Source organism: Narcine bancroftii, chromosome 9, assembly GCF_036971445.1.
Source record: "Narcine bancroftii isolate sNarBan1 chromosome 9, sNarBan1.hap1, whole genome shotgun sequence".
NCBI classification, from domain to species: domain Eukaryota; kingdom Metazoa; phylum Chordata; class Chondrichthyes; order Torpediniformes; family Narcinidae; genus Narcine; species Narcine bancroftii.
In genome coordinates, this window is record NC_091477.1 from 11116655 (window position 1) to 11144117 (window position 27463).

The window sequence follows — 27463 nt, forward strand, 5'->3', positions numbered from 1 at the left end:
TCAAAACATTGGTTATGTATCTTTATTTTTGCTATATTAATCAAGGTGCATGCAGATTTCTATATTTTATTCTAGGCAGAATAATATTGGCACAGACTAGATCATCCAAAGGGCCTGCTTCTGTGCAGTAGTGCTCTTTGGTTCCATGGATAAGTAAGGGTGGAGAGGCAGTTTCCTGTGGTTGACAAGTCAATACCTAGGGGATATAGTTTCAGGAGATGAAGCTTAGCATCAAGGTAAGGAAAGTATCGTTCTGCAGAACACTGGAAATCTTTGGAATTGTCAATGCAGGAGGACTCTTCCCCAAATTGTGAGTGGATTCATGGCAGAAAGCAATAGTCTTTTGTAAAACATGATGGATGCAGAGATCAAGCAGAATGTGCGCTCGACATTTGGAATTAGGATAAAGAAGCTTTAATTGCTTTGTCCCTTCTTCTGGTTTATTCTTATGCTGTTAAATTCTTGACATTAGAAAATACTCAAAAACATTTTTTCAGCCTTCCATTCGCATTCACTATTGATGCAGTAAACATTCTGGCATGAAAGATCTTGTGTGTAAAGAGATTTATCAGTTTATAGATGTATTTATGAGCAGAGCCAAAATTAAACTATGTCCTGTGCTACAAGGTTTCGGCTTGCTACCAAAAAACGCAAGTTGCAATTAAGATAACTGCTAGAATGAAATCTACTGTACTTCCATTGTCTTATTTTCCAAGTCTGCTCCAGGCACTCTTGATCTTTGGAGAATTTCTTGCTGTCATAAAAAAAAGTATTTCCTTTCTGTCTTCCTCTCGAGGGCCATCATCTGTACAAAAAATATAACACTTACAATACATCAAAATACTAATATGAACATAATCCCCACAGACAAATACACACAAAATTAGAGAAACAAACATAGAGACAGACAGACATTAACATATACACAAACGCATAGAAGCATTCAGATATTTACCCAAACACCCTTAGATGCCCACGCATATCTGCACATCAATATCCTCAAACAGAAATACGGAGGGTACACTGCAAGATGCAAACCATGCAAAGGTGGCATGCTTTGAATCTTGGGCAGTTCTTTTACCCCTCCACACTTTGCTCTTATCATGACTCTGACACAGGTTCATCTTGGTCTCATCTGTCCACAAAACTCTTTTTTCTAGAATTCTGCAGGCTCTTTAAAATACTTCTTGGTAAACTGTAATCTGGCCATTCTTTCTGCATTTTGCAGTGGGAATTTTACCTCATTGCGATGAGAATTCTTCTGTCATCAGCAATGGAGGTTTTCCTTGGAATATCGGCCCCTTTGTGATTACTGAGGTCACCAGTGAACACTTTCTTTTTTTTTTTTAAAATTTTTTATTTTTCACACCATAAATCACAATAGCCATGATATACACTTTTTCTTTTCCACACATTTACAGTGACTTTTTCTCCCTCCCCCCTCCCTCCTGAACACTTTCTTCTTAATGGTGTTCCAGACAATTGATTTTGGGCGAGGTCTCTAACTGTTTTATTCTTCTTTTTCAACCTTATAATGGCTTCTTTGACTTTCATTGGGCACAACTCAGGTCCTCATGTTGAAAAATGGCAGCAGCAGGCTCCAAAGGTGATAAAGCTTAGAAGCAAGTCTCTCTCTCTCTCTCTCTCTCTCATCTACCTGCACCAATCAAGCAATCAAGCATACCCGAGTCCTCACAAACACTTGTGAATCCAAATTTCCCAGTCGTTATGGTGCCCTGAAAAGAGGGGACTGTGTATAAAAAATCTTGTAATTTCTACATGGTCAAACCAAAATGTATGCAATAACCTTGAATAAAATCTAGATTGTGCACTTTAAACACCTGTGGATTGTTTAATTACAAATGTAAGACTGTGGAGCTCAGGGGAAAAAAAAAGTGTCTTTGCCCCAAACATGTGTACATGGAAATGATGGATGAATAAGTAGGTGGGTGGGTAGTAAGTTTGCAGGTGATACAAAAATTGGGGGAGTTGTGAACAATGTTGAGGGCTATCGAGAATACAGTGTGATCTGTTGCAGATATGGGCAGCAGATGATGTTTAATCTGGACAACTGTGAGGTGTTGCACAAGTTCTCTTGTGAGGTCAAATATGAGGGATGCATACAGCAAATGGCAAGGCTCTTAAAAGTATTGATGTGCAGAGGTATCTGGGGTCATTGAGTAGATAGGGTGGTAAAGAAGGTGGGGCACTGAGTGTAAAAGTAAGGAAGTCATGTTGCACTTATATAAAATTTTGGCTAGGCCACACTTGGAATACGGTGTGCAGCTCTGGTCGCTCCTTTCCAGGAAGGATGTAGAGTCTTTGGAAAGGGTACCAAGATTTTGCCTGGTTTCGATGTACAAGTCGTGGGGAGAGATTGGACAAACTTGGATTGTTTTCTCTGGAGTGTAAGAGACCTATAGAGTTTTATAAAATAATGGGAAGCATTGATAGCAGGCACTGTCAGTACCTTTTCCCCAGGGTAAGAGTGTCACATGCCAGAGGGGATGGATTTAAGGTGAGGGGAAGGAAGTTTAAGAGAGATGCGTGGGGCATATATTTTAAACTGACTAGTAGGCGTCTGGAATAGGCTGCCAGTACTAGAGCTCGAAGTAGGTATAAGAATAGCATTTCATGATAAACACATGGCTATTTGTGGGCATTCAACACCATCATCCCCTCAGAGCTAATTAGCAAACTGGGCCTCATATGCCACTGTGTAATTGTATCCTGGAATTCCTCACATCCAGACCCTGTGCACATTAGCAAGAACATCTCCTCCACAATCTCCATCAGCACTGGAGTACCACACCAGTTGTATACTTAGCCCCATGCTCTATTCGCTTTACACCATTGATTGTGTGGCTCAGCACAACTATCTACAGATTTACTGGTGATACCACAGTAGTGAGTAGTATAAAAAGGAGCAATGATTCAGCACACAGGAGGGAGTTTAAAAACTTGGCTGAATGGTGTACGAAAAACAACCTTGAATCTGATGGTGCATACTGATAAATCTTCCTGACAGGAAGGGTGGGCTGAAGAGATTGTGGCCGGGATGGGATGAGCCTTTTAATATTTTGGCTGCTTTTCCAAGGCAGTGGGAGTTATAGATGGAGTCAGTGGAGGAGATTGGGTGGGGGGTGGGTTTGCATGTGATGGCCTGAGCCGTCATTACAATTATGATCTGACTGGATTGAAGGAGAAATGGAAAATCGTGACGACGGGGAATTTTGTGCATCTTCTTGTTACGCCACGTTCTCTTGAAAGAAGTAGCAAAGAATGATTATGAAAAAGATATGTGCATTTAAGAATTAAAAGGCAACACTATTTCATTCTTTTAACTGGTACAGTAGCATATTGTTAATGATACAAGACAAGCACTTATAAGTATGGACCATTAATCAAGACATAATAGTGCACACAGCCCACTACGTCACAGGCAAAATGCTTCCCACCTTCGAGAAAATCTATATGGAATGATGTCGTTGGTGAGCAGCAATGATCATTAAGGATCCACACCACCCAGCATAAGCTGTATTCTCACTGCTTCCATGTGGAAAAAAGTATTGGTGCTACAAGATTTGTACCACCAGGTTCAGGATCAGTTGCTACCTCTCAGACTCTTAAATCAAAGGTCCACTTAAGGACTTTTACTTGGCACTCTGTTTATTACTAAATATTTATTTTTCTCTGTGTTGCAGTCAGTTTGTTTATATTTTTTTCTTTATTTCCATTTCTCTCTTTTACATACCTATCTTTTCTTGAGAACAGTCTTCTGCACTATGGTAGGTAGAAATTCTGCATTGCCTGCAGCATAAAGAATCTCAGGGTCATATGTGATGCGTGTACTCTGACAATAAATTTGAACTTTGACTTTGAATTCCAGCTGGGAAATGAAAAGGCCAAACATTTTGGCAGGTCAGGTCAGATACAGCAATGAGCTCTCTGAACCCTTCTCCATTAACAATGGCGTGAAGCAAGGCTGCGTTCTCGCACCAACCCTCTTTTCAATCTTCTTCAGCATGATGCTGAACCAAGCCATGAAAGACCTCAACAGTGAAGACGCTGTTTACATCCGGTACCGCACGGATGGCAGTCTCTTCAATCTGAGGCGCCTGCAAGCTCACACCAAGACACAAGAGAAACTTGTCCGTGAACTACTCTTTGCAGACGATGCCGCTTTAGTTGCCCATTCAGAGCCAGCTCTTCAGCGAACTGGAATGTACCATTGTGCTAAATCTCCTGTGAAACCTGTCTGGGATTAGCCTCCCTCAGGACATCTTTCAATACATGTCATCTTTTAACATTTAGGATTTGGGCAACAAAGGATAGCTAGTCAATCCTGGTGGTCGATATTCAGGTGGTCTCCTTGTCATACCAAATATTGAGGCACTTAATGTACAATATAATAGTCACATATTGCCTTATTAGTTTTATAAGGCCAATTTCTCAGGGAATAATGGATTGCAAAGGCTGACTTGAATCAAACCATCTCTGACCTCCATTAATATTCAAATATCTATCCCTTTAAAAGATATTAAGATTAATGTCGCACTGTGAGAAGTGCCTTCCCTGTGTTCTCCAACTGTGTACCCTGACAGCCTTAATTTCTTATCAGAAGTGTGACCTTTCCTTCCTGTGTGGAAGACTGGATGGAACCAGTTTTCTTTGCTCTGACCTTTATGGTTATTAAGAAAAGGAAGAGCTGGAAGGGTTTCCTGGAAAACCTGTCTTTCATTTTATTTTACAGGCAGTCAGGAACATATTTAACAGTATAGCTGCAGCACTTACATGTAACGATCACAGTGGTATTGAGTGAATCCACTTGAAAGCAGGCTTTGCAATGTAGACACTGCACCTCAAATAGTGTAGCATTGCAACAACTTCACTGCTCCATATTCCCTTTTTACACATAATAAACAATAATAATAATCACATATGTATAAAAAATAATATAAACATATATACATTTTTCAGAATTATTTACTTGTTTTCATTTATAAGAGATCCAAGTTTACAGGATATAACACATCAATCTCACAGTCTGCGGGGAGAAGCTATTTCCCAGCCTGTCAGACCTGACTTTGATGCTCCTGTACCTCCTTCCTGATGGTAGTAGGTTAATGATGTTCTGTGATAGATGGTAATTCTTTGAACCCTATTTAAGCAATGATCCCGGTGAAAGCCGTCAATAGCGGAAAGGGAGACCTCAGTGATCCTCTCAGCCATTTTAATGATCCACTGCTTTGCAGCTACCGTACCACACAGTGATCCAGCCAGACAGGACGCACTCAACTGTGCTCCTGCAAAATGTTGTCAAGGTTATGGCCAGTAGTCTTGTCCCCTTCAACCTCCCGAGGAAGTATAGGCGCTGCTGTGCCTTCCCGACTATGAGAAGGCATCGTGGGTCCAGGATAGGACAGAAAGATTATTTTCTGCTGAATAATAAAAAGTATCAGTCTGCAACTGAATTTCTGAGCAACTGCAACTTAAAGGCAATAAAATAATTTGCTGAATAGTATTAGTGATGTTGGATTCCAGAGAAGATCATGGAAACTGGAATTGTTTATCTTACATTACTGTAAGAAAGACTGACTAGAGGTAGCCTAATTATGAGGGGATTTGACAGAATAAGTGGAGAGAGGTTACTTCCAGCAATATCGTCAGTAATCAATGACTAAAGAACCAGAGGGAAGCAGAAAAGGATCCCTTAAAAATTATTGGGCTTCCTGGTACTACTCTGTACGTAATGATTTCAAGATTATCCAATATAAATGAAGGCTGAAATCATTGTTTTTCTCATAACACGAGAGAGAGAGAATAAGATCTGTCTGTCATCTTCTTGGCTAAAACTGGTTCATTTATCCAGACGCCAAGAATACAAATGTTCCAGTCAGAGCTCTAAAAGGTGGGTTTTACTCACAGGAAAATACCTTGAAGCCAAAGTGGATGCATCGTAAATTCATGAATTCACTTGGCTCCGGCCACCACTCTGTTTGCACACCACGGCCGCAGTTGCCAGTGTAAACACATTTATGTATTACATGCTGATGCTCCTTATCGTGAATATGTTTTCAGTCAGTCGTTACTTGATAGGGGGGGTCATATCCCTTTTGATTGCAGTTAATCCATTTTAACTTTTTGCTGACTGCTGCAATAACAGGGACCTCCCAGTGGCCAACTGTTTTAATTCCACACACCATTCCCAAATAGACATGTCTATCCATGGCCTCATGCACAGCCAAAGTGAAGAGAGCCATAAACTGGGGGCACAACACCTAATATTCCAACCAGACGGCATTAACATTTATTTCTCCATTTTCATTAAACCCCTTCCCCAGCACCTCTTTTCCTATACCTCTCTCTCCTTTCCACCAGTTCCCCACCCCCTTTCCTTCCTTCCTTCTCCATTTAGAGTGACCCCTCCCCCTATCACCAGCTTTTTTTTCTTCTGCTGCCCTCCCATCTATATCTAACTATGACCTCTAACCTGTACATCTGCACTCCTCTCTGTTCCTTCCTCTCTTCCCCCCACCTTCTAAATCAGGTGCCTACCTGCTTTTGCTCACACCTTGGCAAAAAGCTCAGGCCCAAAACGTTGCTCACCCTTTACTTCCTGTTGATGTTGCGCGACCTGCTGACTTTTCCAGCATTTTTGTATATTTAACGCTTTGCTCAATTCTTTTCAAGGTTTTTCCTGTTTTGTGTTAGATTCAAATAGGATGTTAAAACTCCCTGTTCAGATGGTGGTCAACTACCAGAGTAAATCTGGATGGGTTAATGTAGCAGTTAGAGCAACACTGTTATAATGCCAGTGACTCGGTTTGAATCCAGCGCCATCTTCTTGTGTTTGCGTGGGTTTCCTCCAGATGCTCCAATTTCCTCCCTCCCTTCAAAATGTACGTGGGTTGTAGGCTAATTGGGTTTAATTGGCAGCACAGGGCCCGTGGGCCTGATTACTGCGGAGGCCCATTACTATTTCAAGAAGGCCTTCCTGACAACCATCTTGAAGGATCCCTATGTTTGCTGTACAGGTCTGCTTACTGCTGGAGCCACAAGCATCCCTCAAAACTTTATTCCTAAGCTTTGGATGCAATCTGAGGCAAATTTAGCTGCTGTGTGGTACAGAAACTGTTCTGCGCAGGGGTGCAAGAAACTGCGGAGGGTCCTGAACAAGGCTCAGTCCGTCACACAAGCCCACTCTTCCACTGCCTTGGGAAAGCAGGGAACATATTAAAATAGGCATCTGACCCCAGCCACACACCCTTTCCTTTCGGGAAGAAGGCTATAAGTGCAAGAGCACACACCACTAGATTCAATGACAGTTTCTTTCCTGCTGTTATAAGACTCCTGAAACAACCTAATGATAGTGAAATGATGCAGCTTTTTCTCTGTTCCAACTGATCTCTCCCTGTAATTCTGCATTTCTATATTGTGTCTTATTTGCTTCCCCTGGTGCGCCAGAGAATGGGGGAGACTTGCTAGAAGTTTAAAAGTTACGAGAAGCATTGATTGGGTAGACAGTTCGATTCGCCCAGGGTAAAAATGCCACATGATAGATGACATGCATTTAAAGTAAGTAGGGGCAGTGAGAGGAAGATTGAAGGAAATGTGTAGGCAAACTTTCTGCACAGAGAGTGGTAGGTGCTTGGAAGAGGCTGCCAGACAGTTCTTATGTTCATAAGATATAGTGGTGTTTTAGAGGCTTCTAGATTGATGGAGGTATGAAGCACAAACACGGATAAGAATCTCAAATTGAAATATTGAGCAACTTGGGGACAATTCAGGCAGGGAGTTTGCTAATGCAAAATGGACAGGTTTGCATTTGGATCTAAAAATTTTAAAAGAAACATGTCCAAACCAAGTCATCTTGAATCCAGTTACTATTGAATTTAACTAAGGTTTAAAACATATCGATTGGTTTGTGCATTTCATTTTATCTCTCTTTAATGCTGCTAGCTGTGTTTCGTGAAAGTTAACCAGAGGCATGTTTTCCAGCATGTTCTTTGGGTCTGGAACAACACGACTACTTCTCCCCATCACACTGGACTGCAAACAAATTTGTTTCCCTTCCCCCAATGGGAAGCATCCGCACCCATGCCCTAAAGCCCTCATAATGGCTTCCTTGGTCCTCATTCTCCATAGACACCAGTCACCCCATGTCCTCCATAAACTCCTTGTACCCCTACTTTGCCAATCTTTTTTGCAGAATAGAATCTAGTGCTGTCTGTAAGGAGTTTGTATGTTCTCCCTATGAGTTTTGTGGTTTTCCTCCAGGTGCTCTGGATTTCTCCCACCCTCCAAAAGCATATGTGGTTGGTAGGTCAATTGGGTGTAATTGAGTAGCACAGATTTCAATAGCCAGAATTGCCTTCTACTGTGTTGTAAATAAATTTTTTAAAATTTCATCCTCCTCTGTCCTTGCCGTACCTGAACCTTGATCTCTCCCTTCAAACCCTGGCTGTGGCTTGGAGCCAATGGCAGGCTGAATGTAATCAGGAAATGGATTCTAAAAGTTCCAATTAGGCTCTGCCACTCATCTTGGCACTTCCTGATGGAAAACCATTCCTCTGGAATTCTTGACTGTAAACCATCCTTCACTAAAGCCGCCTTCCCCAACCTCTGTAAATAGCAGGAGTGACGCTAGAGAGAGATTTGGTACAGGATGCAATACAGAGATCAGAGTTTTGCAGGTGGGATAAGTGTCAAGCTGACCAGATGTTAGCCTTGGGGTAAATCACTACATTGGCCTAATTCCTCCTCTCCCATGATTTCCATATCTCCCAAAGCTTCTGACCTCCCAGAATCTCCATCATCAGGTCCAGAACCCTGGTAGCAAGGCCTTGCAGGTTAATTGGGTTACCAGCAGTTTAAAACCACCGGATAAAACATACCTGTCTAAAATTTACTGGACTACCCGCTCATATTTCAAACATCATTCTTTACACTTTATCATTTCTAAATGATGGTAAACGTAACACCAACACTGTGATCTTTAACAATTCATTGCCCCTGTGACCATTTTCCCAGGTTACAAATTTGCCTTGCACCTCTGATCTTTTATATCTGTTTCTAAATTATACCACATTTTGCTTTGGAAGGTCAACTTGCTGCATGGAAACTGACACATCACTGCCCAAAATAATAAAGGTCTGCCAAGCGCTTTTCTCCAAATGGAGTCAACAATATTTAAGTCAGCTTTAAGTTCAGTGTTGGGGTTAAATTGAGATGGTCGGACGATGTGTAATCCAAACATTTCAGTTATAAAAACAGATAGATTACTGCCAGGACAGGATGTTGGACTAATACATTCGACAATTTTTTAAAAAAGCAAATAGACAGAATCAAAGAACCAGATGCAATAATTATTTCTTCATCATCAATTTTCATTTTGAATCCTGAATCCATATTCTGATGGTTCTCAATTCTGAATTTACTTGAGCACAGGGTATCATTGGTTCAGTGTTCATGGGTGTGTGAAACAAACCTTAAATTGATTAGGAGAAGAAGGAGTTGAAAGATGTATTAATTGTTTAGTCAAAATAAAGGTTTTATAGATTTTTGTAAAACATAAATAACTGCAATTACATGTTATCTAGTCAGTCCATGTCTTTCCAATCTATAAAAATTTGAACTATCAATGGCAGAAAATCCTTGAATCAATATTTGGTAAAAACACAAAAAATGATGGAGGAACTCAGCAAGTCACGCAGTGTTCATAGGAGGGAAAGATATATTACTGAGGTTTCAGGTCTGAGCAAAGGACAAGCAGGCGCCTGAATTTAAAAATCTGCGGGAGGAGAGAAAAAAGGGCAGAGGGAAGCGCAAAAAAGATTTATTATGATAGCCTTAGCTGTAGCAAAAAAAATGTATAATGTCAACTTGGAAATCAGAAGAGAGCCTGAGAGTACAGCAATGGTACATGGAAATGAATGAATGTATTCCATTAGAAAGAATAACATATAATTTAAAAAATAAAGTCACATTATCTGAACAAATTTGGGAACTGTACATGGAACATAACAGAGAGGGCTTGCCTCGGACCTCCACCCCCTAAGATGATAGAATGAGAAGAAGACAAAATGACCTGATCCAGTGTGTAAAAGTAGATGACACAATTTTCTTGTTTATTTTCATTGTGTGATGACATTTTTTAATGGTTTTATTGTATTGTATATGTTAAACATTTAATGGGTTTGGAGGGGGGTGGGAAGGGGGGAGGGAAGGTAGGGGGACAAAAAGGGGAGAAAATGCCACTGTGTATATTCAAGAGGGAAATGTTTGTGTGTATTTTGATTGATATGGTTCATAGTGTGAAAAATAAAAAAAATTATAAAAAAAGAATGGAGTGCACTGTGTAGTATGACCTTGATACATTCTTGTATCAGAGACTGCTATTGAATAAAGAGATATTATCTTCAATAATTATGTTTATTTTGTAGCTGATGCAAGTAGAAGCACAAAAGAATTTGCATGCATCAGATTATAACAGATTTATGTTACCCTTTAGGTCGAGAAAATGCAGGCAGTTCAGAAAGAACAGTTAAAAGTCTCCCCTAAACTGCAGCTGCTGGGGATCTTGAGGGACTCAACAGGCCAGGCAGCATCCATGGATAGAAATGGTCAGCCAATGCTTTGGGTCGAGACCTGACTCAAAATGTTGATTGGCCATTTCTACCGAAGGATGATGCCTGACTGTTGAATCCCTCCATCAGCCCCCTTTAATGGACTTCACTTTTCAGGAGGAATTTATTTGCTAACAAAATGAGTGACCAAAAGGAAGTTTAAATATTTTTGCCCATAAATTAAATTACATTATGCGGCTTTCTCCAAGGGTGAAATACTGTGTAATCAACCAGATTTGTAGAGCATGATCCCCCACACACAAAGCCATGCTGATTACCTCTAATCACCTCCTGCCTCTTCATATGTTGATAGAACTTGTCCTTCAGGATCCCTCCAGCAACATTCCCACTGCTGACATCAAATTGACTGGCCTGTAGGTCCCTGGCTTATCCTTCTTGCTCTCTTTAAGCAGCCACCCTCCAGCCAACTGGCTTTCCACCTGAGCCCAAAGATGAAGTAAACATCTCTCCAAGGGCCCATGCGCTTTCTTCCCCAGTGTTCCACATGATCCGAGGATGCACTTGAACAGGCTTGGGGTTTTGTCCGCATTAATGCCCTCTAAGGCATGGGAATTTATAACCAGCCCAGAATATCGCAACCAATTTGCTTCAGTATGTTGGCTTCATTGATCATCTCCACACTAAAGATGGCAGTGTCCATGTTGATCTTTAATAAGAGCAGTTCCCTCATGAGTCATCCTTTTTATATATTCATAAAATCTGCAGGTCCATCTCATGTTATCTTTTTATCCTTCTCATTTTTCTTTTAAATGGCCTCATTCTACTCATTCCGGAACACTTCCATCTGCTGTATGCCTCCTTCATGTTCCTGACGAGACCTTCAGTATCCCTCGTTAACCAAAGTCTGCTAAACTTGCCAGCTTCTTTCTTCATGCTTACAGGAATATATTGTCTCTGAACTCTTGATTTCTCTCTTTTAAAAACTTCCCACTTTCCAACCATTCCTTAACTGCTGACATCCTCTCCCAATCAACTTGAGCAAGTTCCTGCTTATTGGCTCCAAAATCAGCCTTGCCAAAATTTTAATTTAATTTTAATTTTAATGATATAGCATGGTAGAAGGCCCTTCTGGCCCATGATATCCATGCTGCCCAATTACACCCGATTAATCTACCAACACTGTGGCATTTGAAGTAATTTAAGAACCAGTGCTTTCTGTTTTCCATGACTATTTTAAAAATAGTTGCGCTATGGTCACTAGTTCCAAAATGCTCCAGTTACTTGTTCCCGAAGAGGAGGTCCGATGTTGCTCTAACATAGCCATCAATTTACTGATTAAGGAAGCTTTCTTGGACACATTTAACAAATTCCACTCTGTTCATGGCCTTTGCACTCTGGGTGATCCAATCAATATTAGGGAAGTTAAAATCTTCCAGTGATACACCCCTAATATTCTTGCAGCTATCTATGATCTCTGTACACAACTGCTCCTCTAATTCTCATTGACTACTGGGGGACAGGCTTCAAAACAGTCTCATCAAATTGAGCATTCCTTTTTTGTTTCTATTCCCCAAGAAGATACCGTCTAATTACTGTAGTTTTCTCATGAAGAAGTCAAATCCCTGACAATCTTTCCTGCACCTTTACAACTTCTCTCGCATCTCTACCTTGAAGGGCTTCTCTCAGTCATGTTTCTGTAATGGTTATAATATCCCAGTCCCCCACTGTGTCCGCCTATACTGTTATGCATTTTTCATTGAACAGAATGCAATTCAAGCCACTAGATTTTCCTTTATCTTTGCCATGTTCCTGTCTGCCCTGTCAACCAACCTTCCCATTCTGCCTCTTCTTTGCCCTGTTGTCAATCTTGTTTATATCCTGCCTTGTAGCACCAGCTCATTTCTCTGCCAGGATGTTGGTTCCCCCCCACCCCCTCACCTCTACATGAATCTTTAATAATTTTGGGGGAACCACGGAAGTCAGTCACACACAGCCTTGACAGTGTAAGATACTGGGCTATGTTTGGTAACATCGAAGAGAATACTATTTTACACTCTTTTGAAATACACAGGCAATTCACCAATGCCCAAAACAAATTTAAGTCACAATTACTCATTTCTTCCCTTCTGGCTTACCAACTTCCCCTGGGCTAAGTCCAAATGCCATCAACCATTCCCGTACCTTGCCAGGCTCCTGTGGTTTCTCATTGATAATATACCTAAAACAGCATCAAATTCCAGGAGAGCCCCAAACAAAATTAGGCTCCCGGCAACGCATGGAAATATTTAAACTCGTGGGTAAACGCTGGGTCAAAGAGATAGGTTTTAAGGGGCATTATATAAGAACCCTGGAGCCAAAGAGGAGGGGTTTATAGAGGGAATTATGGGATTTGATGGTGATGTTACAGCTGCTGAGGGTAAAAATGGGAAATATGCAGTGATCTCAAAGGCTTGTAGAACTGGAAGAGGCTTCAAAAATGTCTTTAAAAGTGGTCAGTCCTCAACCTGCCAAATTGTGTTCACCCACAAATTGAAGGAACACCTTGTATTCCAGTTTGGTACTCTCTAACCAGATAACATTAATATTTGTTAACGCCCCTCCCCTGAGTCTCATTGATTCCCTATCCCTTCGTTCTCTATCTTCTAGCTCCCCACGCACTTCCCTTCCTTCTCCTATCGGAGGCCCTCGGCCCTCTCCCCCAGTCACTACTCAGCTTGTCTTCCTCCCTCCCACCTGTATCCACCTATTCCTCTTACCTGTTAGCTTCTGCTCCTTCCACTTCCCCTTCCTCGCTCCTCTTGTCTTCCTTTTGCTTATACCTGACAAAGAGCCCAGGTCAGAACTGTTGGTTACTCTTTATTTCCTATTGATACTGCATGTTTTGCTGAGTTTCTCCAGCCTTTTTATACATTGAACTTGACCTTTCTTCTCAAGTGATTGCTTTATTTCCTATATCTCCACATGTATACTCTGATCCTGCAACTGTGGCCACTTTCTTATGTCCCACTCCTTCTTCCATCAACAGCAGCTGCTTTGTGGATTTTTTTTCTCCATATGCTCTGCTTTGCTTTTCTTTCTTTAAATGTAAATTTTAAATTTGGATATGCAACACGGTAACATTAACTTTCAGACCACAAGCCCATGCCGCCCAATTGCACCCAATTGGGCAACAACCCTGGTACTGTAAATTTTTAAATGGTGGAGGAAACTGAGCACCTGGAGGAAACCCACACAGACATGGGGAGAACCTATAAACTCCTTACAGACAGCGCAGGATTTGAACTCCGCTCCCGATCGCTGGCTAACTGCGACACTAACTGTGCTACCCGCGCCGCGCCTTTCTTGCAGAAATTTTCGAAAGACTATTTGCATTGACTAGTGTTCAAATTGTTTTCTGAAGCTTTACAATTCACCATCCCTACTCATCCCCCTTGCTTTGTGTGTGGCCCTCCCACCCATTGATTTGGTGACATCTCCCTGTGCCTAGGAGAGCTATGGAAAGGTGAACTGTTTTGAGCGTCCTTGGGGATATACATTGAGTTGGAGGTGGAGTGCCTGAACAGATTTGTGTTGCGTAAACAGACTCTACAGGGAGGTAGATTCAGTGAGTGGCAACACTGAAGAATGCGAAGATTGCGAGTTTTCTTTTCTTGGGCTACTTTGTGTAATTCACAGATTTGTTTTTAGGCTTGAAAAACTTTAGGAAAATCATCTCAACAAAAGAAGAAAAAAAAACAGAAGGAGAGGTCAGTGCAATGTTTGGACCAGAGTACATCAAAGAAAAAAAGACAGATCAATAAAAGCAGCAAAGTTTATATGGCACAACACCAAGATCAAACCTCAAAGGGATGGTCGTGTCTATTCATCCCCTATCTCCCAGCTATAAAGCAAAGATAATGTTTCTAAACCCTGAAAAGAAAGCCTATAATGAACTCCTTCTATGAGTTAATGAAAACAGACAGAAATGTATTAGAAGAGCAACTCCCCACCCCCTCTTGGTAACTAGAACTTATTACACTGTTTTAGACACAATGGGCCAAACAGTGCCTTCTATGATGTACATTTCTATGATCTTATGATCAATAAAGATATTCCAGGAAGATAATTTAGTCCTGAGGATTCAAAATCAATGTAAATTAAACTTTTAATAGGATCACATGAATCCGAGATCCTTGGAATATCCCCACTTCCCTGATGTGCAGTCTTCACTTGAGTGGGTAGCCTTCATCTCATTTGCCCACTGCATTTCTCACTCACCTTTCTCCTGCACCGTCTACCCAAATTCCTCTTGGGTTGACATGGATTCTTTCTAACCCAAAAGATAGAAACAAAAAGGAATTCTCTGCCAGAAATCTGAACGGCCAGGCAACATCTGTGGAAAGAATAAAAAACGTGCTAACAGGCTGATATTTTAGGTCAGAGATCTTTGTTAGTGATGTTAACTCTGTTTCTTTTTCCACGAACGCTGACTGACCTGTCAAGTGTCTGTAAAGGAATCGCTCCTTCTCGGTGTTAGAAATCTCTTACATTTATTCTGGCCTGCTTCCATCTCATGTGTTATATACTTCTATTATTTGAATATTTCTGTTGTTTACATGGAAATCCCCAAATTCTTCTGTTGCATCTTTACATTGACAGATCCTCACATGCGATAATATCTACAGCCACAATATGATTCCAATTATATGGATCCCAATAACTAAAGCAGCAAGCATTTCTTCGATTTTATTATCTAAATCGCCATGAATTTTTTCAGTCTAATAAGCAAAGTTGCTTCATTTATTGTCCTAGGAATCTCTATTTACCCAATCTCCCCTTCCTCAGTATCTTTCTACCCTCCCATATGATTTACTTTTGGAGTGTAATTATTGATTTTAACTTCTGCTATTATTTCTCTCTTCAAAACATGTCCTATTGCTGAAGCTGACATTAGTTTTCACTTAAGGAAGGAAGTCTACAGATGCAGGGGTCGAGTGCAATACACAAACATATTGGAGAAACTCAGCAGGTCACTCAGCCGCATTTGATTTGGGCCTGACGTCAGTTAGACCGGCCAGGTTTCTCCAGCATGCATTAATGTTTCCTTGCCTGTTTTGAACCCACTTGGAGTATTGTGAGCAGTTTTGGGCTCATCATTTAAGAAAGAATGTGCTGACATTAGAGAGAGTTCAGAGGAGTTTCCCAAGGATAATTTCGGAAATGAAAGGGTTATCATATGAGGAACGTTTGATGGCTCATTGAAATTTAGGAGAATGGGGGGGGGATCTCTTTGAAATATTTTGAATGTTGAAAGGTATGGACAGAGTAGATGCAGAGGAATTTCTTTAGCCAGAGGATGGTGAATCTATGAAATTTGTTGCCACCATTGGGTATATTTGGGGAATATTTGGGTATATATAAAAGAGTGATTGACAGATTCTTGATCAGCCAGGACATCAATGGGTTGAATAGCCTGTTCCTGCTCCTTTGCGCTTATGATCCATGGCCTCATTTGCTTTACAACTTCTCTACAGTAATAGATTCATTCAGCATGGATGCATGACCTTTGGCCCATCAAATCCAGGCTGACCATCAAACACCCATTTATACTAATCCAAATTCACTACCATGGACTCCCTGAGAATCTTTCCCTCATTTACAAACTTAAGGCAATTTACTGTGGTCAATAAGCTTATCAACCTGAATGTTTTTGGAATGTAATTTGAGACCAGGGCCTGGAGAGAAACTCAGGGAGAACAGGTAAGCTCCACATTGACAGGAGGACAGGACTGAACCTGGTCTGAGGAGCGATGAGGCATCAAATCTACAAAATACACCACTCTCCCTTCCAGGGATTGCCAAAGAATTAGCTAAACCTTTATGTCATTGTCCACAAATCTCCTCATCACTGAATTTTGGGCTTGACACAATCTGCTGAGCACATAAGGCTAAGGACTGAATCCACGAGACATCATTTTGAAACAAAAATGGGCTGAAGTGCGTCAGCTTTCATCATAAGTGTTAAACTGGTGTGAGAAGATTTGTAAAATGCTGGAAGAACTCGGCTGGGCTCGCAGTATCTATAGGAGTTAAAGATATTTTACTAACATTTCAAGCCTTTCTTCAAGGTAAAAGCACAAAGCAGGCAGGCAACTTAATTAAAGAAGAATGGGAGGGGGAAGAGTCCAGTCCAATGAACAAAAGGTGTTTGTTGATTTTGGCTCTGAGAGAGAGAGAGAGAGAGAGAGAGAGAGAGAGAGAGAGAGAGAAAGAGAGAGAGAGAGAGAGAGAGAGAGAGAGAGCTAGATGAAAGAAGACAGAGGGATGAAGATGGGGTGGATAGGGTGAACGGTTTAACAGAAACCACAGGTCAATGTTAATGCCATCCAGTTGGTCGGTGCCCAGACGGAAGATGTGGTCCTGTTCCTCCAAAGTATGGATGATTTCAGTCTGGCAGTGCATAATATCATGGACGGACATGTCAGCAAGGGAATGGGATATCCAATTGAAATGGGTGGCTTACAGGGAGATCCACGCTATTGCAGCACACAGTGCCAAGGTGCTCAACGGAGTGATCTACCAGTCTGTACTTTGTATCTCCTATGTAGAGGAGTCCACAACAGGGGTACCGGATGCAGTAGATAATCCCCACAGATTCACAAATGAAGGACTAGATTTGTCCTCAGTTGTGCCACCTCCGAACATTTCATTCTGTTGATACACAGGAGACAGAAGATGCTGGAATCTAGAGCAACACACAGTTTGCTGTAGGAACTCACCACCTCGAGCATCATCAGTGGGAGAAGAAAGGTTTCAGGCCAGCAGCATTGACAATTCTGTTTTCTCCCACTGACACTGATTGACCTGCTGAGTTCTTCCAGCAGATTGTTTGTTGCATGAATTCCGCTGTATTTGTGAAAATGAATGTTGGGCAGATGAGTAAAATGAATGTACAAATCTCTGACATGACAAAACCCTCTCGAGACTGCTTCAACCTATTCTCTGCTTCCTTCCTTCCAGCTAATCCTCAATCTATTTGACTCCCCAGTCACTAATTTCATCAGCTGTGAGTTACTTCTAATTACTTTCTCCTCATCTACGTATGTGGCCATGTTATCCTTATTAGAAATTCTAACATTTTTCCAACCGCCTAAGTGAAACCTGCTGGCCTGTAATTACTGAGATTAGCTCCATCTCCATTTAAAAAAAAGGTACCAAATTGGCCATTCTCCAATACTAGGGTATACATCCGCACGAAGTAATTGAGCCACTGACAATTTCCTCCCTCATATCCCTTGGGATTCTCGGATCTATCCTGTCAAGCCCTGGAGCTTTGTCTTTCTTTAGTCTAAATTATCTATGAATTTGCCTTGCTCCCAATTGCAATACCATTCATCTCACTCTCAACCACTTCAAGATCCACCTCCTCTCTTACATCCTTCCCCTTTGGTGAAGACAAAAGGAAGCCACTCATTAAGAACATTCAGCCACACTTGAGTCAACAACTACAAATGATAATGCTTTATTTGCAGCGATCTAAAGAAGGAATGTCAACTCATTTGTGAAGCCATCTTTCACTGCCATCACATTTGATATTTAATAATTATATTAGAGCCGTTGTCATACCCACACTCCTGTTCGGCTCCGAATCATGGGTCCTCTACCGGCACCACCTACGGCTCCTAGAATGCTTCCACCAGCGTTGTCTCCGCTCCATCCTCAACATCCATTGGAGCGCTTACATCCCTAACGTCGAAGTACTCGAGATGGCAGAGGTCGACAGCATCGAGTCCACGCTGCTGAAGATCCAGCTGCGCTGGATGGGTCACGACTCCAGAATGGAGGACCATCGCCTTCCCAAGATCGTGTTATATGGCGAGCTCTCCACTGGCCACCGTGACAGAAGTGCACCAAAGAAAAGGTACAAGGACTGCCTAAAGAAATCTCTTGGTGCCTGCCACATTGACCACCGCCAGTGGGCTGATAACGCCTCAAACGACACAAGAGAAACTTGTCCGTGAACTACTCTTTGCAGACGATGCCGCTTTAGTTGCCCATTCAGAGCCAGCTCTTCAGCGCTTGACGTCCTGCTTTGCGGAAACTGCCAAAATGTTTGGCCTGGAAGTCAGCCTGAAGAAAACTGAGGTCCTCCATCAGCCAGCTCCCCACCATGACTACCAGCCCCCCCACATCTCCATCGGGCACACAAAACTCAAAACGGTCAACCAGTTTACCTATCTCGGCTGCACCATTTCATCAGATGCAAGGATCGACAATGAGATAGACAACAGACTCGCCAAGGCAAATAGCGCCTTTGGAAGACTACACAAAAGAGTCTGGAAAAACAACCAACTGAAAAACCTCACAAAGATAAGCGTATACAGAGCCGTTGTCATACCCACACTCCTGTTCGGCTCCGAATCATGGGTCCTCTACCGGCACCACCTACGGCTCCTAGAACGCTTCCACCAGCGTTGTCTCCGCTCCATCCTCAACATCCATTGGAGCGCTTACATCCCTAACGTCGAAGTACTCGAGATGGCAGAGGTCGACAGCATCGAGTCCACGCTGCTGAAGATCCAGCTGCGCTGGATGGGTCACGTCTCCAGAATGGAGGACCATCGCCTTCCCAAGATCGTGTTATATGGCGAGCTCTCCACTGGCCACCGTGACAGAGGTGCACCAAAGAAAAGGTACAAGGACTGCCTAAAGAAATCTCTTGGTGCCTGCCACATTGACCACCGCCAGTGGGCTGATAACGCCTCAAACCGTGCATCTTGGCGCCTCACAATTTGGCGGGCAGCAACCTCCTTTGAAGAAGACCGCAGAGCCCACCTCACTGACAAAAGGCAAAGGAGGAAAAACCCAACACCCAACCCCAACCAACCAATTTTCCCCTGCAACCGCTGCAATCGTGTCTGCCTGTCCCGCATCAGACTTGTCAGCCACAAACAATCCTGCAGCTGACGTGGACTTTTTACCCCCTCCATAAATCTTCGTCCGCGAAGCCAAGCCAAAGAAAAAAAAGAATTTATATTATATTATATACAACACTGAGGCTATTAATCTACATTCAACCTTTGCCCCATTTACTCTTTTGAAGCTTTATTTATTCCTATGCTAATTTTTTTTTAAGTTGCTGTGTTCTTCCGTTTATTTTCATAATAATTAGTATCTTCATGGTCTTTGCAACTTTGCTTCCTAAGTTTTAAAATATTTCTAATCTTGCTCATTAACTTGTGCATTAAAAACATTTTTGCCAATTTAAAAAGAATATAAATGTACCTGAAAACTATATCCAGAAACTCGAGGGGAAGAATTTCCTCTTTAGTTATCATACAGTTGTACATGAATATCGATCACCATCTGCACGTACCTGCACACATCCAGTTCCCAGCCTTCAAGGGAACTAGATGGCTGGGCTTAGTTCAACTGTTGCAAAGATTCGTGCATTTAGAGTTTACACTCAAATGAAATCAAAGTTCAGATTTATTGTCAGGGTACAGACATGACTTCACCTACAGATTCTTATTCCTGTGGGTGAAGCATAATTACCACTTATTGGTCGTGCAGAAAACTGTTCTCAAGAAAATACAAACATGTAAACAAATAAAGAAAAGCAAACAAAAGGACTGTGCAATACAGAGAGGGAAAAAAAAATCAAAAAATTACAAAGAGCCCCTGATTGAGTTTGTTGTTGAGGCGTCTGATGGTGGAGGGGTAGCTGCTGTTCCTAGACCCAGTGGTGCAAGTCATGAGGCACCTATACTTCTTTCCTGATGGTAGCAGTGAGAACAGAGCATGTGCTGGGTGGTGTGGATCCTTGATGATCGCTGTTGCTCTCCGATGGCAGCGTTCCCTGTAGATGTTCTCGATGGTGGATGAGGGTTCAGCCTGTGTTGTCCTGGGCTGTGTCCACTACCATTTGCAGGGCTTTTCGCTCAGAGTATTGGTGTCAGCACACTTTCCATCACACATATGTAGAAGTTTTCCAGGGTTTCCGATGACATACCAAACCTCCACAAGCTCCTGAGGAAGTAAAGACGCTGGTGCCATAATATGTTAATAAAACTAGTTTTCTACCAATTTTTGTCTCAAAGGTAATCTTTTATATCAAAGAGCAGCAGGCAACTAACACAGAAGTTGAGACCTTGGACAGATCAGCTCTTATGATATTGAACTGTGAAGGTTTGAAGTTCTGGACAGTCAGCACCTGCTTTAGTGAGTTAACATTTAAAGTTAATTATCAGAACAGAATAAGAATCAAAATTAGAATTTATTGTCATGAACAAGTCATGAAATTTAGTGTTTTGCGGCAGCGTCACAGTGTAAATATTCATATTATAACCGTCTTACGCCATTACTATAAAAAAGTAAAAATAATAGAGCACAAAAAATAAGGCAGTGCCTATGGTTCATTGATTATTCAGGAATCTAATGGCAGCTGGGAGGAAGCCGTCCTTGTGCTGCTGAGTGCTCGTTTTTAGGTTCCTGTACCTCTTTCCCAATGGTAGCAGAGTGAAAAGGGCATGGTCTGGGTGTGGGGGTCGTTCAGGATAGAGGCTGCTCTTTTAAGACACCGCCTCATGTAAATGTCCTCGATGGAGTGAAGTCTGGTCCCTTTGACGTTGCAGGCCAAGTTAACAACACTCTGGAATTTATTCTTGACCTGAGGGTTGGTGCCTCCATACCAGGCAGTGATTCAATCAGCCAGAATGCTTTCCACGGTAGAAGTTTATGAGAGTCTTCGGTGACATACCGCATCTCCTCAGACACCTCACAAAGTTTAGCTACCTGTGAACCTTCTTTGTGATTGCATCAACATGAAAGCTCCATGACAGATCCTCAGAGATGTTGACACCCAGGAATTTGAAGCTCTTGACCCTCTCCACCACTGAGCCCTCAATGGGGACTGGGTCATGTTCCTCTGATTTTCTCCTGAAGTCCACAATCATCTCTTTGGTTTTGCTGAGCGCAAGGTTGTTGTCATTACACCATTCGATTAAGAGCAACCGTTTGTATGAATTGCCGTTTTCGAGCTGATCCAGAGGTGAGTGGAGAGCCAGCGATATTGTATCTGCTGTGGAGCGATTGTGAAGATAGGCAAATTGCAGTGAGTCCAGATCTTTGCTTAGGCACATGTTAATTCTGGCCATGACCAACCTCTCAAAGCATTTCATCACAGAAGACGTTAACACTACTGGGCGCTAGTCGTTGAGGCAGCAGGCAACAGAGTCTGGAAAAACAACCAACTGAAAAACCTCACAAAGATAAGCGTATACAGAGCCGTTGTCATACCCACACTCCTGTTCGGCTCCGAATCATGGGTCCTCTACTGGCATCACCTACGGCTCCTAGAACGCTTCCACCAGCATTGTCTCCGCTCCATCCTCAACATTCATTGGGGCGACTTCATCACCAACATCGAAGTACTCAAGATGGCAGAGGCCGACAGCATCGAATCCAAGCTGCTGAAGATGAGTGGCTAAAGGTTAATTTAAATGTGCAGCAGGTAATCAAAAAGGCAGATTGAATGTTGCCCTTCAAAGTTCAAATTCATTGTCAGAATACATGACATCTTGGTGTCACCTGAAAACTTACAAATCAGGCCAACTGCATTTTCATCCAATTCATTCTGACGTATAAGAGACAAAACATCAAACATTTCGAGCAATTGCATCGAAACCAAATCCATATAAGATCCTTCTACTTTTTCCACAGCAGGTCAACACAGGCAGTTTTAATGCTGGGGAATAGGTAGCTGTTTGTTCTGGGGAGTGCTTTCCTCCCTCACAACTCCAGGTTGTGAGATCAGATCTCTTGATCCTTTGCAAACTGGAAGAAACGCAGCATGTCACTATATTACTTGAATAGGATTGTCATCACCGAGAAGTAGAAGGAAAACTTTGCATAATTGTTCAAAGTAATGAAGTGGACAATGAGAGCAATTCATGTGCACACTGAATGATTGAATTATAATGGACGTAAAAAACCTTCCTGTTCAGTAAGATGTCAATGAGAAAACTGCATTCCAATAAGTTGGTCATCATATCAATGTTCTCCATTGTCAGTGGCATTCACACCTGAGCTTAGATTTTTGTAGGTCATCAAGTCAAGCAGGACAGAAAAGGCCTTGGGCCTAACTTGTTCATGCCAATCAAGTTGGCATTCCATTTGCTCCATATCTTTTTTAAATCCTTCTTGTCCAGGACTCAGGTGCACCACTGAGCCGCCAATTTCACAGAACTATGCCTCTCTGTTCTACAACACTCCCCAGCGTCCATTCCTGAGCAACAGTGGTGCCACAAAACTGTGGCTCAGACTTTCACCAGGAACACAGGCTAATGGGCCCCGAACATAGTAGGTGAAAATCTGGACAATCTCCACAGGAGGATAATGAAATTCAGATCCGTGACAAGAGTTTTGTGGAATTCCAAAATCTTACTCTGCATGAACAAAGAGAAAATACAAGACTGAGAACTGTAAGAAATGCAGATGCTAGAACTTTGAGCAAACAAAGAGGAGCTGGAGAGGCTTGGCAGGACAGTTAGCGTCCACAGAGAAAAATGACCCAAAAGATAACCATATGAAAGTTTTCACACCTTCATTCAACTACATTCATTCGAATACTTCTGAAGCAAAGTCGGTGTGGAAATCTAAGAAACAGAACAGAAACTTGGTGCACAACAGGACCTCACAATCAAATATGTGATGCTGACCAAATAAACTCTCTTGTTTGTTGAAGACACCCAGGGCCAACTCCTACATTCTACTTATAAATATTTCATGGAATATTTTATGTCCAATTGAGAAGACAGACAGGGTCTTGAATGAATATTTAACTAAAGAAAGATGGCATTCCCAATATTGCAACACAATATTTGCGCTGAATTCAAGTGTTTGAGTGAGATGTGGGTTGGATTCCTGCTGATATTAAAAGGCTCTATTGGTTGAAATCACCATGAACATATGTCAAAGAAGCTGTTGTGGTAATAGGGCGAAAGGGTTAAATCAACATCCTGAGGAGGAAATGTCAAGGTCCAAATTGTTAACTTCCTAACAGGGCTGTGACTATCCTATCAACCCCAGCCTCCACAAATCATAAACTCACCATTTCCTGTATTCACAGCAGTGAAGAGCAGGTGTTACAAGGACAGGAACACAGGTAGGTGGTCTTGCTACTGGCATCTACCCACGCCCCTATTAAAGTTTCATCACAATGGCCTTTTGTCACAAAGCTTATCGTTGCCATCAGAAGCTGAAGAGACCGTTAGAGCGTCTCTGTGTGATTGCCTAAGGCAGCCTGGGCCTTAACCTCTGCCATCCCACACTGTTTACAGGAAAGCACTTATTAAGGGTTTTGAGCTCCATTTGCTGTGAAGTTTCAAATCCACTTTTGTTTGCTGTGTGACTGAATCATTTGGGACAATTTTGTTACCCACTTGCATTGAATTTAATTGAATTTGGCATGTGCTTTATTCATCAAATGAAACATGAAACTTCATTGTAGAGTCAACCCTGTTCTGGGACTCTGCATAAGACAAAGAGAGAGAGCGACAGAAAGAAAGGGGGAAAAAAATATCGCAGTTGGTGGGGGGGGGGGGGGGGAGGAGGGCGGAAATTAATGACAGAGACAGAGAAAAAGGGAGACAAAACAAGGGTGAAATAAACAATGAAAGACAGCATGTGTGAGAGGGAGAAATGGAACAGAAACAGTGTTAGAATCCAGAGCTGGGAAGAATGTGGAATTGTAACATTACAAAGATCAGGTCATTTTAAAACATCCCATACAATAATGAGAAATTTTCTTGCTTGTTGGAAGAAATAAAAAACTAACTATGCAGGTTATTGTCTGTAGGAAAGATTAACTCATGATAGCTGGATAAAGTTGAGATGGTTGATCTAGCCTCAGATTGTAGTGTGGTGCAATGACCAAATCAGAAAATTTTAATATCATTTTGACAGTCAATAATTATCTTTCTTCATAGAGAATTGATTCTAAGAGCTTCAGTCTCACAGGCCCTTCGAAGCCTTGTTTAAAGTTTTAAATGGGGTGCAGCTTTGTATGTGATACTCAGGGAATCCGATGTATATTTAGAGTGCAGCACATTCTGATCTCTAATTCTGCTCCAAGTTGTTAAGCTGGTTTAGTGGGTGAATGCGGTGTATGACACTATACTCACAAAGATGGTCTCAGCTTTGACCCTTAGACTGAGCTTGTTATGTGATCCAGTAAGAGTGCTGGTTGCAGCAGTATATTTAATGCCATGGCCATCGAGCTGTGAAGCTATAAAACATAGACAAGGCTTCCATTCTTTATTTTGGGCTAAACACCTATGTGGAAGTGAGGTACGGAGATGACCAGAATTGGCTCATGAACACCTCCACTGCCCCATTATTGAATAACTGAGATAACTCTTAACTTGCTGGGAGCACAAGTAAAGATAAGTAAGACATCATGGGTGGAATTTTAACTTAATGTTCCTGCCAATAAACAAACAGAACCAGGGGCGTAACTTGTCTCGGTTAGCCTTCGTCTCCAACTCTCTCCTCCGTTCATTGTCAAAACTATAGATACGATACATCATTAAAGTCCCTTACTTCTCCCCTGTAGTGTCCCCCGAAAACCCTGCACCATGTCAGAGGCCTTCATCATTTTTAACGTCTATCTGCATTGTTGGCCATCTTTCTTCATTTTACCTCTGTAAACTCAGGGTCATTTAGAACTCTGTAGCTGGTCTCCAAATTTGTACCATTTCTCATTCATTTATTATCTCTATACAGTTATTCTCAGACAAGTAACACTTCCATTTTAAAATTCTCATTCAGGTTTTCAGCTCTGTCCATGGCTCCATCAATCTCCATCTCGATAATCTACCAACTCTAAAAGCCTGAAAGGTTTTATGCTCCTGTAATCTAGTCTCTCAATCATCCCCAAATGCCTGCTCACTCATTAAGACTGCTGCCTTCAGTTGACAAGTCCCTAGCCACCAAAATTCCCTCCATAAATTCTCCATCTCTCTAACTCTCCTCCTTAAGTAATTCTTTAAATCAACTATCCTCGACCTTTTGTTTTGGCTATGGACCCCTTAGGACTTTGGTCGAAGTTTTATGGGCTTCCTTCCGTGTGAAGCAGTCACTTCTCTCTGACCAACTACATAAAAAACATTTTATGATTTCAGTTCGTGTTTCCCCCCCATTTAAATGTGCTGTGGCCCCCTGGGGAGAATGTATTTCCCCCCCCCCCATTGAAAATGGCTGCTTTAATTGACCTCTTCTATCAAGAGTTTGGTTTGACAATGCTTGTACGAAGAACCACAGAGAATTCAGCAAAATAAAAAGTACCATGTAAGCCCGAGTTTTTGCTAAGGCTGTTTGGCACATTGTGGACATTAACTGAAATCGGTGGAAGAGAATGAGGGTTGAGGTGTAAAACTATAGGCTTCATACACAGGACAGAGCACAATCCCCCCCTTCCCACCTCCCAACCAAAACCTCCCCTCCACCACATCACATGAAGATGTCGGAAGGTGTAAATGATATTGTAGATTGTGTCAGTGAGGACTGGAAAATTTTAGAATTCAGCAACTAGAGCAGAAAATGGAAAAGGAAAATGAAAGTAGAAAACACGGGCAAATAGTTGGACACAAAAACAGACTGTAAATGTTCAATAGAAATTTTACAAAGGCTAGTAAATGGGAGTCCTTTACAGCCTGATACAGGACAATAAATTATTGCAGAAATTGTATAAAAAGATTTTGTGTTTGCCTTCAAGAGATGCAGAAACCCCCCTGGAAAGAGTGGAGAACAGGTTGAAAGTAAAAGGTATCAACCTGCTTCTTACATTCCATAATTTGTGTTCTGTCCTCGGCTGGGATCAAATGCAGCATCAAAACAAATTGCTGGAAGAACTCAGTGGGTTGCGCAGCACCTGTGTTGGCACCCTGCCATGGGACTCAAAGTGGAGCAGAAAGATAGCTAGCGAATCTTAGTAAGAATGTGGTCAAAGAGCATGAGAGCAGTTAAGATCAGAGGAGAGGAGCAGTGAGAAAGGGAATCCACCTCTCCTTGAGAACAGACTGGCTAGTGAACCTTAAACTGGATCAATGATTGTTCTAAAGATGGCATTCCACAAAGGAACATTGTCTGGGAACATTGAACATAGCACAGTGTAGGCCCTTCAGCCCACGATGTTGTGCCAACTGATGTAAATTTGCTCTACTACAATCTAATCCTTTCCTACATCATCCCCATAACCATTTTATTTTTCTTGCATCCATGGTGCTTATCTAAGAGTCTTTTGAATGTCCCTATTGTTCCAGCCTCCACCGCCACCCCAGCAATGCATTCCAGGCATCTACCACTCTCTGACATCTCTAAACGTTCCTCCATTCACCTTAAACAGATGTCCTCTGGTATTTGCTATTGTCACCCCAGGAAACAAAAGTGCTGGCTGTCCACCCTATCGAAGCTCCTCATAATCTTATATACCTCTATTAAGTCACCTCTCATCTTTTGTTGCTCCATAGGGAAAAGCCCTAGAATTGTCAACATATTCTCCAATCAAAGTTCAAAGTTCAGATTTATTGTCAGGAGAAATACATGACATCACGTACAACCCTGAGATTCTTTTTCCTGTGGGCCAGGCAGAATTTCCACTTATCAGTCATGCAAAAAACTGCACTTAAGAAAAGATACTTATGCAAAAGAGAGAAATGTAAGCAAAGAAAGAAGTGTAAACAAACTGACTGTGCGAAACAAAAAAAATTCAGTAATAAATAATGTGTAAAATAAGAGTCCTGGAATAAGTCCCTCATTGAGTTTGTTGTTGAGGATGGCTAGCATCTGTTGCTGAACCTTGTGACACCTATACCTCTGTCCTGATGGTAGCAACG

General features: G+C 41.9%; 1 protein-coding gene and 1 long non-coding RNA gene across 7 annotated transcripts in view; one reads left to right on the forward strand and one right to left on the reverse strand.

Moving 5' to 3' along the window:
* Positions 1–23787, reverse strand: LOC138742824 (uncharacterized). Its single transcript, XR_011344433.1, has 5 exons — positions 23680–23787; positions 14847–14961; positions 13346–13408; positions 4795–4905; positions 1–805 (listed from the first exon to the last, which is right to left on the reverse strand). It is a non-coding gene; the product is annotated as an uncharacterized lncRNA (long non-coding RNA).
* spry4 (sprouty homolog 4 (Drosophila)) overlaps positions 1–27463 on the forward strand; it is a 122220-nt gene that overhangs the window by 62070 nt on the left and 32687 nt on the right. The gene's annotated exons all lie outside the window — the stretch shown is intronic.